Source organism: Phyllostomus hastatus, unplaced genomic scaffold (genome assembly GCF_019186645.2).
Source record: "Phyllostomus hastatus isolate PE091 unplaced genomic scaffold, TTU_PhHast_1.1 phas_contig_80, whole genome shotgun sequence".
In the NCBI taxonomy this organism is placed as follows: domain Eukaryota; kingdom Metazoa; phylum Chordata; class Mammalia; order Chiroptera; family Phyllostomidae; genus Phyllostomus; species Phyllostomus hastatus.
Genome location: NW_025333960.1, coordinates 25,992,864 through 26,009,386, shown reverse-complemented (window position 1 = coordinate 26,009,386; position 16,523 = coordinate 25,992,864). Strand labels below are relative to the sequence as shown.

Genomic DNA, 16,523 nt, shown 5'->3' with positions numbered 1-16,523 from the left:
CACTGGTATTCTCTATGCTGAGTTGGTCTCATTTTCTGTAACATTTAAAGTCAAACACTGTGCTCCATGAAAGCAAATATTCATTCTCGCCCACACAAAATTTAGCAGATTCAACCTTGAATCCTGGTCTCCTATCATTTCACTGTCTCATGCCAGCTCATTGCTTTCTACAAGTCATAACATTCTGCTCTTAGTTAATACTTTTTTTTTATAACTCATCCTTACCATGATGACTTCTTTGACTATTGATAGTATAATCACTAGATTTATTGTACAGACTGGGACACTTTTAAGGGTAAAAAAGATGTTAGTAATAATTATACTGAGAAAAGGCAAAATTCACAACTATCCCTGGCAAACCAAGGTAAAAGTTCTAACCATAGCCCCAGTCATTCCATAAACCTCCGAGCATCATAAACACATTTAAATAAATACAGGTATATACAGGTATCCTCTTCCTCCTTTCCCCTCCTATATTATTCCACCTATTATTCACTATAACCTTGATTTTGCTTAATATCAAGGAAAAACATTATTCTGATATTTAAATGTGTAAGTTTTTCAACTACCCCCCATTGATCCAAGGACAAATTTTTAGTTTGTTGTTTTTTGCCCACTGAATATTAGTCATGCTATCTTCTGCTTATGTTTCTCCCTGCATTGTCTATTTATAAAGTATAAGGTTTGGAGGAACAGAGGAATGGTAACTTCTGGGTAAAGGTGGTATACCTTTGTGTGATGCTAGGGGCTGGAGACAGTAAGATAGGACTGATCAACAAGAGTAAGGATCAGGCTTACTGGGCACAAAAAGTCCTCCAGATACCAAGGGTCTAGGTGAGCAAGTTGTTAAGATCAGAAAATTCAGCTAAGGGGGAGAGGGGAAAGCTGTAATCTGTCCTACGTAACTGCAGTAACGAACCAGATTCCAGGAGACCGGGCATGAACACCAGTGCTGTTAGCTGGTGCAAGCCTGTTGCAAGCCTTCCTGTTTTTACTGTAGGGTGTGTGCAAGTAACTTTTAAACCATAACTCCTCGCTAAGAAATCACCCTGCGGCTTGGCTTACTGGTGCATGTACCCTCGTGAACTAATTCAGCAATGATTACACCATTTAGTATTGAAGGTACACTGTAACTAGCAAGTTTACCTGAGATTTTCTAAATTTAAAATTGATTTGACAATATTTGCCAGTGTGTTATTAAAATGTAAGCATTCAGCTAATATTTGGAGCTTTCAGTTGGAAAAATTGCTCTCTTACATCAAAAAATGCCCTTGCAGCCATGTAATGCATTGCTTTCTGATTATTCTGCAATAAAAATAGACATGATTTTTTTTTAATGTTTGCAAAATTTTTAAAAAAGTTTTTACTTTTTCTTATCATGAATGTAAAAAAGGAGAAAAATGGGTTGGACTTACAGCTTTTGTCATTATTTAACATGCTGATAAAACAAGTTCCTTTTCATTCATTTGCCCTCTCCTTTTTCCAAACATATATCCATCCCTGGTGGAAGAGATGACTTAAAACCTGAAACCGCTCCTTCCCAACAAAATGGTATAGGAACTGGGAGTAACAAGGGTTTGTAGAGGCAGTTTAGGTGTCTCAATCATTTTCTACCTTCTGAATTTAGTTTTTACTTGTTATTCTTTTGTTGAAAGTTTTTTGTTGCCTCAATGACTCATCTAAATAGAAATTTCTAGTCTAAATATTAGATCACTTTTGAATGTCATATTTGTCAGAATTTATATGTATATGTAAATGTTAATGTAAGTGTGCAAATGTGCTTATGCACACACACATATATATCCACATATACAAATAAGTGCATATATACACACATACTTACATGATATACATATATACACATATAATTATAATAGCTTCTTGATTTGTTTTATAAGCTGTAAATTCTTAGAGGCTAGTAACTGCATTATTTTTTTCCTTTTTCTTAGTGTCCGTATTATATGTCTAACAATCATTGTCATGTGACAGGTATTCAAGAAACAGTTGCTCAGTAAAGAAATACTTTGCTTGAAAGAAATACATTCAGCATATGGCTGCCATAAGAAAATCAATGTGGTACAGAGTTTGTCTGAATCACCTTGACTAATATCAAGTAAAAAGGAAATTGAAAATATCTTCCTATATCAGGACTGATGCTATATACAGTTAAATAATGATTAATAAAAGATTAAAGAATTTATTCATAGAGATAATATAGGGGTTAAAAATGAGGTCATCATCCAGAAACATGTCTGCTGTCACTTTACGGTTCAGTTATTAACAACCACACCTAAAACAAGAACAAAAACAAACTAAGCAAACTAGAACAGGAACAGAAGCACAGAAATGGAGATCACATGGAGGGTTATCAGCAGGGAAATGGGAAGGGGAGAGAGGGGGAAAGGTGCAGAGAATAAGTAGCATAATTGGTAGGTACATTTTGAAATTGTAGTTCACAATTCTTCAATACCAAGAAAAGAATAAGGAAAAATGTTCTTTATACTATGATAGATTTCATGTATATATAAGGAAGAGTCTTTTGGAGATAGGCTGGTGAGTTAATTTCTTTAGAGGTCTTCTTACAAACATCAAAATTTCTTCCAGTATGACTTAATTACAGTTTTATCCAGAGATTGGAAGATAGTTTAAAAATGATCTTTAATTTTTTTTCAACCACCCTTCTCCATGAATCTCCCAAGTATTTTTGTATATTATGCATAAATGTGGTATGATCCTTTTTAATTGTACATATGTATGTAGATCACTCATTATGAACACTTTAACAAGGACAAGTAAAACGTGGGGTCTGCTTTTCTTCCTAAACATCCTGTTTTCTTTAAAATAAGAAGAAGACAACTGTATTCGAACATCAATTTAAAAAAAGTAAAATAAATAAATAGATAAAACAAGCAGCAGACTGGTGAGATGTAAATGAAATCGATTTCATATGAAATAATTAAGGTGATTTTTCTCATTCAAAGGTATATAAAATCATACAAAAATGACTAAAGTAGCTTTGCTTTAAAAAAATTGTAAATAAACAGATCTGTACCTTTAATATGCCTGGAGGCTGGTAAACACAGCAGTCCATAATGAGAAAGCATATTACATCATGTTACTCTAAATAAGCCTTCTAATGAGAAATCAGGATTATGTTGAATCTGAAGGAGAAGTATGCATTTGCCTTGATAATTTTAAGCTAATCTCCCTGGGGGAGAATGATGAAACATTAAGAGATTTTAAATTGAAATGAGGTTATGGGATTGTAAATTGCTGACAGTTATTTAGTAAGTGATTTAGTGTTTGTGTTTACATTCTAGCTTAGATAAGATTTTGACTTTTTCAGCAAACTAAAAATAGTCTTTAAAGCACATTTAGCTAATCAAAATGAAGTGTCCAAAGAGTGGGGAAGAATGAGCAATTAAATTGATATATTTGAATTATGAATCAATATTCAACAATAAGCTTTCATTCTCTGAGCAAACCTCAGTCTTTAAGTATTTTAATGTTATGTAATTAATTTATTACTGTTAATTAATGATCTGGTGGTAATATCCTTCAGCAAGTGTTATAACTTACAATACAAGGTTTATTAAAAACACTTCTATACCTCTCCACATTTGTAAAAGAGACCATAATTATACAAAATCTAAAAATATTTCTTTTCTGGTGATTTTATCACATACTTTTTCTGAAAGCATCAAGGAAGTGAAGATTCTGTGTGTAAGATATTTTATTTATCATACACCCACCGGGAGCCAACAGGATAGCTCATGTCCAACTAATGCTGTGAAAAGGAGGCCTCTGGGGAAGATGGATAAGGCTGAGACTGATCATACAACCTAGTCCCTTTTTCCTTTTGAAACTTCTATTTTCAATGTGACATCTACTATCATACACAGTCACTTTCTCTTCTTTGTGACAGACTCACACAGCTTGCAAAAAGTGATTCAGCCTTCATTAGAGAAATACCACCCAAAGGGTCTCTTTCAAAGGCTTTGTGCTTTTCAGCTGGAGACAAGACTGAATTTATCATGGTTTCTATGGCCCTAGAATACCTAGTCCAAGACAGAAGCTCCTGTCATTACAAATATTGCAAGCAAATGTGCTGTTTCTTACTGAGGAGCCTTGTGGACCAGCGTCAATAGGGAAATATCAGCCTGGTTTATGGGATGTTGTCTTATTTTGCATGCAGAGACATCATAAAGAGTTTCATGCTTGGGAGGATAGCTAGGAATACAATACTTTCCATGTAGCCAAGATTCTCCTTTTTCATTTCATCTATTGGAAAAATGGTTCACCATCTACTTTTTTAATGTTCATTTCTAATTTGGGATACTCCTTTTCTTTAAAATCAAATTTCTAAATCTGACTCCCTTCTTGGGGCTTGTGTCCTTCCCTTTGCTTCTTCACATACATTTTCTTCTGCCCTAAAACCTATGCAATTATATGCTGTCACCTTAAAAGCCTTTCTTACAGCACATTGCCCAGCTGTTGAAGCATATGTAATTACATCCTACCCTACCTGGCCTGCGGCATGCTAGTTTCATACAATTTTCATATCACCCTCTTTTCATTATTCAAGCAGAGTGAAAATTTAAGGACAATGTGATTAGGCTGAAATTGGAAGAGTTCAAGATTTGGCATTGTGTGAAAATGTGGGCTCTTTTCCTTTCCTATACCAAACTAAAAAGCTATTGTTAAAAAAAGGGGACAACTTCTGGTCAAGATGGAGGCATAGGGAGACCTGGCTTGCCTTTTTGCATAACCACAACAAAATTACAACTAAAATGTACAACAATGGTCACTCAGAACCATAGGAAATTGAGTTGAGTGGAAGTCTGACAACAACAGAATTAAAGAAACCATATCCATCCTTACTGGTAGGAGGAGCAAAGATGCTTGGGCTGGTCCCACACCCATGTGTGGTAGATAAAAGTTTGGGAGGGATATCACAGGAACAAGGAGTCCCAGACCCACACTATGTGCTCCAGCCCAGGGTTCCAGTGACAGGAAGGTAAATCCCCACAACTTCTGGCTACAAAAATTATTAGGGATTGAGTCAATGAAAGAAACCACCTCCAAACAGTTCCTCTTAAAGAACCCACGCAGGGAATCACCTACTCAGACTCACTTCCTCTGAGATCCAGCACTAGGGTAGCAGCTTGAAAAGCACCAGTGTCCTACTGAGAGAAATTGAAGTGCCTGGCATCAAGGAAAGCAGAGTTCATTTTCCCTTTTCTAAATTCTTTCCCCAAGAGCCATAGAGCTGACAAGCTGGTGCTATATCTAAGAGTCCATCAACCTGGCTAACACTGTTTGACCCACCTTGGAGATCCTCAGACATTCCACTCTACCCAATTTATGGGCCCACCCAAACTTCCTTTCCATATGAATGGCTGTTCTTGGCTTATGCTGCACAAGTTCTTAAATTCTCTCAAACAAGCAACAGATGGCCTCAGGAAGCCCCAGTCCTGGCACTAGCAGCAGCCAGCCTATATTTATAGCTTAGCTTCACCTGGGAATCTCTAAGCCTATCACAAGTAGCAGCCATCTCAGACTATTTTATAGTTCAGGCAGGGTGACTCTAGTCAGAATACAGGTGGGGGCTGACCTTGACCTGTACCGCCTGAGAAACACCAGGGCCAGTGCACTCAGTGGACAACTGCAGGCCACACTGGAGCACCACTACTCTGTTCCTGCACAGCTGAACTTCCATGGTGGGCAGAGGTTGGTGGTAAGCGTCATAGCCAATCTTTGCATCTGCCTGGCCTGGGTAAATTCTTCCCATTGTTCTGCCAACAGCAAGCAAGGCTCAACTACAAGAGGAAAGTGTATTCAGTCCACATGAAGGGCCCACGTTGAGTACCCAGCTTAGGTGATAAGGGAGGCTGTGCCACTGGACCCTACAGGACACCTACAACATTAGGCCAGACTACCAAGACAGGGAGTCACAGGAACTCTACCTAATACATAGAAACAAACACAGGGAGGCTGCCAAAATGAGGAGACAAAGAAACATAGCCCAAATGAAAGGACAGATTAAAACTCCAGAAAAAGAGCTAAATGAAATGGAGATAAGCAATCTATCAGATGCAGAATTCAAAACACTGGTTATAAGGATGCTCAAGGAATTTAGTGAGGAACTCAACATCATAAAAAAGATCTAGTCAGAAACAAAGGATACACTAATTGAAATAAAGAAAAATTTACAGGGAAATAACAGTAGAGTGCATGGAGCCAAGAATCAAAACAATGATTTGGAACATAAGGAAGAAAAAAACAACCAATCAGAACAAGAAGAAAAAAGAATCCAAAAAAGTGAGGTTATTGTAAGCAGCCTCTGGAACAACTTCAAGAGATCCAAGATTTGCATCATAGGGGTACAAAAAAGAGAAAAGAAAGAACAAGAAACTGGAAATCTATTTGAAAAAATAATGAAATAAAATGAATAATGTTTTATTAATCTGATGAAAGAAATAGACATGCAAGTCTAGGAGGCACAGTGAGTCACAATCAAGATGGACGTAAAGAGGTCTACTCCAAAACACATTATAATTCAAATGCCGTAGGTTAAAGATAAAGAGAGAATCTTAAAAGCAGCAACAGAAAAGAAGTTGGTTACTCACAGGGGAGTCCCCATAATACTGTCAGCTGATTTCTCAATATAAACTTTGCAGACTAGAAAGGATTGGCAAGAAATATTCAAAGTCATGAAAAGCAGGGATCTACAGCCAAATTTGCTCTACCCAGCAAAGATATCAATTAGAATCAAAAGGCAAATAAAGACCTTCCCAGAAAAGAAAAAACTAAAGAAGTTCATCATCACTAAATCATTATATGCAATGTTAAAGGGACTTATTTAAGAAAAAGAAGATTAAAACTATAAGCAATAAAATGGCAAAAATACATATCTATCAACATTTGAATCTAACAAACAACTAAGCAAACAAGAACAGAGAATCATGGATATGGAGAACATTTTGATAGTTGCAAGATGGGAAAAGGGGTCTCAGGAATGGGTGAAGAGGTGAGGGGACTAAGAAGAACAAATTGGTAGTTACAGAAAAGCCATGGGGAAGTAAAGTACAGCACTGGAAATAGAGTAGCCAAAGAACTTATAAGCATGATACATGGACATAAACAATGGTGGGGGAATTGCCTGAGGGAGTAGGGCATGCTGGGTGGAGAGGGGCAAAGGAGGAAAATCAGAACAACTGTAATAGCATAATCAATAAAACATAATATAAAAATAAATAACTGTTCAATCAGCTTGGCACACACACTTTCTTGTCACCCATTCAGAACTGTCACAGTTAAGGTTTTCTGTGGAGTCATATTAAGGTTCATTAGTATTTTTATGATTGAGTTGGAGTTTAATCTAAGGGAAATGATGTCAATGATAAACAATTTTATAAATTTATGTAGATTCTGTCCTGAGTTTGCCAATGAAAACCAAAAAAGGGTGTGGGAGTAATATAAGCATTTATGCAAAGCATTCCAATAAGCTGCCTAAAGAATATCAAACGTTACTTTAAAAATCATTGTACAAAAAGAGGGAAAGAAATAAAATATTTAAATAGTTGTGTTTTCTTTATATTTCATCTAAACATAAGCCTATGAAGCAGATATAATCATGGAAAATAAACTCAATCCATTTAAAATTAATAACTATTTTCCTAACTTCCTAACATTCTAGAACTATAGTTCTCTAACATTCATTGTGCTTCCATGTTATCAATACATTTTAAATATTTTATCTTCTCAGGATTAAATTTGGCTATTTAAACACTAAATTGATAAAGTCTCTGTAATTTTAACAATTTGATTTACTGCTCACAACTGAAAGCAGAGTTGAAGAGTTAATCAATGCCAAGCCTCTAATCCTGTGACACATTGTCTTATGTGCAAGTCTATAAATGCTCTATTTGAAATATTACATAACACACTCTTATTATTTTTATCAAATGATCAAATCCATTATTATATCACATAAGTTATCAGAAGAATCAAGCATAGTTTGAGCTTTCAGGGACAGTTGTCCCACTTTAAAGCATAAGGGAGGCCAAGGATAAACGAGATGTATAAATATGCATTTGTCATGATCCGGAAGATTGTTTGTGTATCTGAGCATACATGAGTCATTTTTTGTGTTATTTTGCTATCACTGTTATTCTTTCTTTTTAATCAGCAAAAATAGCAAAGAGCTGACTACTTATAGTTCTAATGGTTAATAAAAAATTACAGGTTATATTTTAATGCATGTCATTTCAAGAGTCTCTTCCAAATATGTTATAGTCATAAATAATAGTAAAAAACTCTTTCTTATTCTCCAGGACCAAAACTGTATGACCATATACAATTTTGCTTTCTCTTTTTTTTTTCAGTAGATAGGAATCTGCTTGATAATATACATCCATGTGGCAAAAATTAGGAGGTCCAAAATATCAAATATTAGAAGAGAGATGTCTCAACAGGATCTTTTGTTTAATACTTGTAGGTGTATAAATTAGTACAAGCAATTTGGACAAAAGATTAACATTACCTAGTAAGATTGAAGGTGCACATATTCTTTGACTGAGAAATGATAATCTTACATGTATTATCTAGACAAATTCTTGCAAGAGTGTACCAAGACATATTCTAAGAATGCATATAATAACATTTTTGTAATAGAAAATCACTGGCAAATGACTCCAAATTATTGGCTGAAGATTATATAAATAAATAGAGGTATATCAGTGAAAACATATTAATTAACAGCAATGTAAACATACATGATTGAATCTCAAAATTTTAATACTGCACAAAAAAGCAAGCCAGAAAAATATTGAAAATTATTAATTTCTAGTAATATTTAAAAATTTTATGTCAGTGAAAACTATATTTGTCTGAAGTCAACAATTAACTTCCAGAATAGAGTCCATGTCTCATTTTGTTCAGTTTATTTAACTTCTCTTTTTGGAATTGACTCTATTAAATACTTGCATGTTTTATTCTTGGTAACTTTATTCTTTCTTTCTGGAATGTCCTTGCCCCATCTTCATCTATTCTAAATCCAATTTATTTTTCATTACTCTTCAGTGTTTTTCCTGACTCCTGCCAAGAAAACTTATTTTGGTATCTCTATTAAAACACCACAGTTTTCCTGAAATCATTCCTCTTGTCCCTGCATCTATGCTGATTTCTTCCTCAAATTTTTAGAAATTATTTCATAGCTATCTTTGTTTTTCCATCATGTCTGGCACAATGAATAACACCTACAAGTTTTCAATCAGCATTTGTAAGTTAAATTAAGATTTATTATGGAATTTTGTCAGCAATTAGGAACTTGACCAATAAAAATATTTACTGAAAAATTAATAAATGGGACATTCCTTATTTGAGTAACTATTTTGTGTTTAAGTGTGTTCTTGTCTGTCTACCACATGGTCATGAAAATGATACAGGAGATACTCAAATAGTAATTTATTTTAATTTCCCATCTTTAAAAAAACTTATGTATATCTTCAGAGAAATCAAAGTAGTTCAAAATAGTACTCTTCTTAGAGTGACATTTATCACAGCAATGTTTTATATCATCTTAAAAATAAATGCTATTCAGAGCCATTTGGAATCAGAATAAACTTATGTGAAATGTAAATGATAGAATTTCAAGGATTTTTTCTACCACATGTGTAACATTTTCTCTAAAGATGTTATTGATTTTTGCAAAATAAAAACAATAACATTAAATGCAGTGCACTCTAAATTCGTGGTTTAGAGGACTTGGAGAACTGGGGACGTGGTTTCTCTATAGGAGCCTTAAGTGAGTGTTGATGTTTCAATTAGTGCCAATTCACAGCCCACAAGAGCTGTGGAGAGCTACCATCTGGTGGCCCACTACACACAGAGAAGAGATGAATGTCTCATGGATATAACTAACTTCCTTACAGATAATTTCTCTGTGAATAAATCCTCAGAGCAATTCAAGTGTATATTTATTTCAGCTTTTTATTGGAATGGTTGAGACAGGTGAACAAATATCTATTAAGGAATTACTGCCTTTCACGGAACTTATGATGATAAGAAGGCAATATAAGATTCACAATCACGTGCAGAAGAATTGTGTGGCATGGTTTTAAGATAGCAAATAGCAAATTTGCACAGAATAAATGTCTGTTGTCCTCCTAGATTAATACTCCAAAAATTGAATTTAAAGCCCCAAATCATGTGGATTTATTTTAAAGTTCAGCTATAAAGCTTCCCAAAGTTATAACACAGCCAATCAGGAAGGCTTGGAGCTAAGAGTTTTGTAGCTTACTCTGTTTGAGGATGAATATGAAAATGTGGTATTAGACAGCTCGCTGTCAGTTTCTAAAAGTCATTACAGCCACAGAAATTCTATTCCGCCAACCAAATTGCCACTCTCCCACCCCCTATTTCCTAGCATCATATCTGTTTTGCTGTTTTTCATCAGGAGTCAAAAGTAAGCATTTGCAAAGTGGTAGATTCCATCTTCACAAAAAGATATCCAATTTCTTCCAAAATTGAGTTATGTGAGGAAAGAAATTAATGACCTTATTAAGTTTTCTCAGATTAAACCCTGAATTGTATTAAGCTCATTGGATATTTAGGTTATCAGCACTTGGACTAGGCTGGCATTTATTTTCTATTTGTCTTTTGATGTTACCCTTCAAAATAAAGTAATGATATAATGACCATTTACTGAGTGTTTATTAAATGACAGATCTTTTCACAAATCATTATATGCATTTATCATTTCATGTTGAAAACCTACCTCTAGGGCAGCCTCCATCTTCATTGTCTGATAAGGAAACTTGCTCAAAGTCACCAGCTGCGGAAGAGCTGAGCCAAGTTTTAAACTTAGTTTTAACTCTTATGCCTGTGTTCATGGAAGAATGACATTTGTCTTAAACATCTGTGTTTGCCAACACATACTGCATATCCAAAAAATTGTATCTTATTTAAGATCTCCTCCAAAACATTTATTATAGTAAATAATTGATCATGATTCAGTTGGTAATATTTGCGATTTGGGGGTATATATATGAAACAGAAAAAAGATAAAAGTTTATTTTAGAAAAATATATTCTTAAGAAAAAACTTCACTGAGGTATGATTGACATACAAAAAACTATACATAATTAATGTATAAACTTGATGAGTATGGAGATAATTATATACATGTGAAGCCATCACCATGATCTATTCCATAAACGTATCTATCACCTCTAAAATTTCCTCCAACCCTCATTATTATTATTATTATGTGATGAAAGCAAACATAACAGCTACCCTGTAAACAAATTTTTAAGTGTACAATAACGTACTATTAACTACAGGTACTGTGGCGTACAGTATATCTCCAGGATTTATTGATCTTGTATAACTGAAACTGTGTACCCTTTGACTTAATAACCCTCTATTTCCCCCTTCTTCTAGGCCCTGGTAACCACTATTCTTATTCTGCTTCTATAAGTTGGCTACTTCAGATTTCTCATAATGTCAAGTCTTGTAAATTTCTCATCAGTAAAAATACTTGATGGTTCCACAGGTGTCCATCTATCTCCCAACCCATTAAGTTGTTTACATTAAATATGTACAGCTTTTAGTATGTCAATCATACCTCAATAAAGTGGTTGAAAAGAAAGAAATACAAAACACTAAAAATCAGCTTGTGAAAAACAATGGAAAGAATCCACAAAATTCAAATATAACCTACACAATAGGGAAAATATGCACAATCTATCTGTCTGATAAAAGGTTGCTCTACAAAATATAAAAGGAACTCCTGCAACTCAAAAGCTAGAAAACAAATAATCCAATTAGTAAATGAGCAAAGGAACTGAAATAACATTTCTCCAAGAAGACATACAAATAACCAATAGGTATATGAGAAGATGTTCAACATCACTAGTCATCAAGAAAATGCACATCAAAGCCACAATGAGATACGACCTCACACCTGTAAGGATGGCCATTATCAAAACAACAACAACAACCACCGAGTTTCATGAGGATGTGGACAAAAGGGAACCCAGATACATTGTTCACAGTAATATAAATTGAGGCAGTGGCTATAGAAGACTACATGAAGGTTTCTCAAAAATTAAAAATCAAACTATCATATGACCTATTGATATCATTAGTGGGTATTATTGATATCAGAATTGATATCAGAATCTTGAAGGTACATCTGCACTCCTGTATCTATTGGAGCATTATTTGCAATAGCCAAGACATGGGAAGCAATCTAAATATACATTAGCAAATGAATGGATAACAAAATTATGACATATATCCTCAATACATACAATGAAATACTATTCAGCCTAAAACAGAAGAAAATCCTGCTATTTGTGGCAACATGTATGAATCTGAGGGCTAAATATGCTCCTATTTAATTTATTGAATAATGGGCTTTATTATATTTCCTTGTGCTTGTATATCTTTTTAGACTAAAACGACATTTCTATATAGCTATTAAAGTGCTTTTGGTGGTATGAAACAAGCACTGATTGCTTTATTTATTGATTGTTTTTGCTCTAAAACCCTTAATGATATAAGAAAAGAAATTCTGCAAGCTACGTTATGAAAAGTGTTCTCTTTTTCTGAACTGAACTTAATTATAGCCTTATTCTTTTGTCAGCTGCTATCATGAAAGATTATTATATATGTAGCAGATTTTTTCAAGTCTTTTTTTTTTACACAAAGCAGCACTGTTTCCTGAAATAAAATAACTTACGTTTTCCAGGAACATATTTATTTGTATTAAATCTCACCAAAGATTTTTCAAATACAACAACCTGCTAACATGAACATTTAGTATCTATATTCTCACATATACACTTTTTTTCATTATAAATATATGTAAATAATGTAAGAGTTTAATATAGGACCTTGACAATATTTATTAAAATTAATGGTAGCACTGACTTTGGTAACACATATACTTAAATTGGAAGGACACAGAAAAGATTGGCCTGGTCTCTGGACAAGGATGGCACACAAATTTGTGAGGTATTCCATATCTGAAAAATATACCAGACTGATAGTAAAAACAAGGAGTACAAAAATACCTTTAAAAGAATATGATTACAATGAAAAATAAATTGGAAACGTGTTTAGACAGTATAAATTTTGATCAAAAATATGTCCTTTAAGCTTGGCTGAATTTATCTATAGCTTTGTTTCAATGATGACAATAATCATCATGGAATCAGCAAATCCTGGCAAGACTCTGATCCAAATCAATGTCTTTCTCCTTTATATTGCTACATGGGGCCAAGGTGACACAAGGTGGGAAAAATATTAAGTGATGTAGAACTAATGGACATAGTAATTGCAAATGCATCATTACCTAAAATAATACCATTCAATAATTTACAAAATCAGAGAAGTTTCATGAACATAGTAATCCTAAATCAGTTACCTCCAGGTAATTTGTATTTGATATTGCTTTAACCCTATTTCTACATATTATGACTCCTATCCTTAATGTAGAATTTCACCTTTGCCCTATTTCTGTCTGAGCTGGTGTAGAACCATTAGAAACAGATTAGTACCTATTTTAGTGATAAGTGTTTTTCTGTGTGTGATAGAAAAGAGTTTCAGAGTCCATGATACTAGGAAATCTTTCCATAGCTGTTTTCTCCACCTCAACTCAACCCTGAGGGAGGAAAGGCAGTCCATGTGGATGAGGCCTATTCACACAGGACATCATAAACTCAACAGCTATTTTCTTTTGTAACATAGTGAAGAATATTAGCAGTTAAGTAATAGTGCTGGGTGATTATTTTTGTGTCTCTATCTGTTTCTTAGGCTCAATTATTTTATGGATCCAGATCTTTTTTGTCTTTTTATTTTAACAGAGTTCTTGGTTAAAGTACTATTATCTTTGCCTATGCTTGTTTACTTTTTAAATTACTGTACAGTGTAAACTCATGAATCAAGACACATATCAAAAATTCATCACTATAGCGTGCTTTGAATGTGGTCCTCCACTATCTCATTCTTCCATCCTCTCTCATTTTAGAGTAACCACTATTCCAAAAATAGTATGTAATAGATATACTACACTACACTACGTCATGTTACCCTATACTATACTGTGCTATACACTGAACTAGGCATATCCACCTACCATAATATACATAGTACTTTTATTACACATATACGCAATTTTATATAGAGCTTATGTTGACTAATTTAGAATTATAAAAGTATCAATAAGATAATGCATTATATTTTGTTATAATTCCTGTTGATAGCTATCGTCTCTTAATCCTTTAAAGACAATTTGTTGTGACTTCTGGCTCTTGTTGCTATTGTTGAGAATTCCATGGTCCTTTTAACAGTCATTAAATTGCAGCTCATCTTGCCTTGTCTCTATTCAAGATTACTGTCTTGGGTATTTTTGTTTTACTACAGTATGTCTCAGCATAGATTTCTTTTTGTTAATCTGTGATGCATTGACTCTTTGGATCTATATTTTTACAAGGGGAAAATTTACTCCTAATATGATTTTAAATATTGTCTCTTCAGCATTCTTTCTAGTCTTTGAAGAAAACATGGCATTATAAGAAAGCTAATGATCTTCATATGCCTTGATTAAGAAGTATATGAGATAATGAATTAAATATGTATAGTCAATGTAGCACACAGATAAAAATACAAATTTGGTATGTAAAGCCATAAACAATAATTAAATAATGACTCAGTGTCTGAAGAAAAAGAGACCTATGCAATAACTGTTTTTTTCTTCTGGATGAAAATTAAATCATTAATAGTTTAAAAAGAACCCAGCTAAGAGACAGTAATGTATATCCCATTTCAAATTAAATAAAAACAATAAGCATTCCATTATATTCACTGAGGCAAACTCCAAAATCACTTTATATTTATAAAATGTGTTTTAAATGCTTATCATGTAGTAGTACCATTCTTTCTACTACTATGAATTTTGGCATAAAAGAAAAATGCTAATATCATTTTCTGTCATTATTTTATTGTTTCCCCCCACCTTTCTTTTTCTCTTTCTACATGCAAGCACACACACACACACACACACAACAAATACTTAGAAGAGAGGGGATAAAAGACAATAAAGTTACCTCAACTTATTAGCTTTTGGGTCAACACTAGAGTTAGGTAACTATATTCTTGTCACTAAGAATTATTGATTGTATTTAGACTGAGGTCTGGGCATATTATGTTTGACTTTAATATTTATATAATTTGTAGCTCCTCCCCTCTACTCAAAGATTTAATAATATGGTGGAGAAATTGAATGAACAAAAGCAAATGTATTATGCATCAATTTTCAGTGATCAGTATGTTTTAAAATGTGCAACTTCTTTATGACGCAGTTTTGTTTATATCCAGATCATCATCTCTTTGTACTCAGAATTCTCCTGGTACCTCCAACTTTCCTGCCCAACGTGTGCAAATAAAGTTTCAAACTTGTGCCCTGGCTGATGTAATTCGTGGATTGAGTGTGGGCTGTGAACCAAAGGGTCGCAGGTTCAATTCCCAGTCAGGGCACATGCCTGGGGTGTAGGCCAGGTCCCCAGTAGGGGGCGCACAAGAGGCAACAACACATTGATGTTTCTCTTTCTCCCTCCCTTCCCCTCTCTAAAAATAAATAAATAAATAAAATCTTTAAAAAAAGTTTCAAACTTGCAAGAAAAAATATAATCATAGAAGCAAATCCTCTGAATAAATTTATTCACAAAATAAATTGCCCCTATCACTTTTTAAGATTATCCATGTCCTGCTTCTCTTCATTAGAATTATTTCTTGAATTTTCTGTAAACATATTATTTGAACAAGACTATATATACATAGTGAACAAAAATAATATAAATTATAAAAATTGAATAGTTATTATTCAAATAGTCAAATATACTTTAAAATCCACATTGGTGAGTGCACTGAGATGTGAGAATTTTATGTAGAGTGGCAATTTTTGAAAGGAAATGAAGCTCATGTAATTCTTTACTTTCATTTTACTTATAAAGGATTGCTATATATAAGATGATGATGGGTTGTTATAAAATCATGACCACACAAAGAGTCTGGGTGGGAGAAGACGTACTGGCGGTAGAGCAGGCCAAGATGAGCCAAAGCACAGTGTAGCAACAGCAACAGTTCAGATTTGTGCAGTCATTTGCAGCTGGGGAGGAACTTTAAGACCCATGATTTCATCTGAGATGTACACTTTTTTGACTAATAAGGAGATGGCATCATTCCGTTTTAAATATGAAGAAACTCAGAATATAAGAACAGTAATAACCAAGATACCCAATTTGAAATTTACAAAACTGGGTCAAATGGTACAAAATAGTTAAGGTAGAAAAATTTTTACTTTTCATGGGGGCAACTACTCCTCAAAAATGTAAGTGGATAGTTCAAACTTAGTAGTTTCAGGGTCCTACTCCTAGTGAGTGCAGTGAGTGCCTACTTTAGAGAATTTTGACCGTGGTAAGGAAAGTACACATAGCAGGCAGGTAGCCACTTAG

General features: G+C 33.9%; 1 non-coding gene across 1 annotated transcript; it reads left to right on the top strand.

The window, feature by feature from the left end:
* The first annotated feature begins 12,934 nt into the window (after positions 1-12,934).
* On the top strand, positions 12,935-13,038 carry LOC123826519. Its single transcript, XR_006787083.1, has one exon. It is a non-coding gene; the product is annotated as a U6 spliceosomal RNA (small nuclear RNA).
* The last annotated feature ends 3,485 nt before the right edge of the window (positions 13,039-16,523 follow it).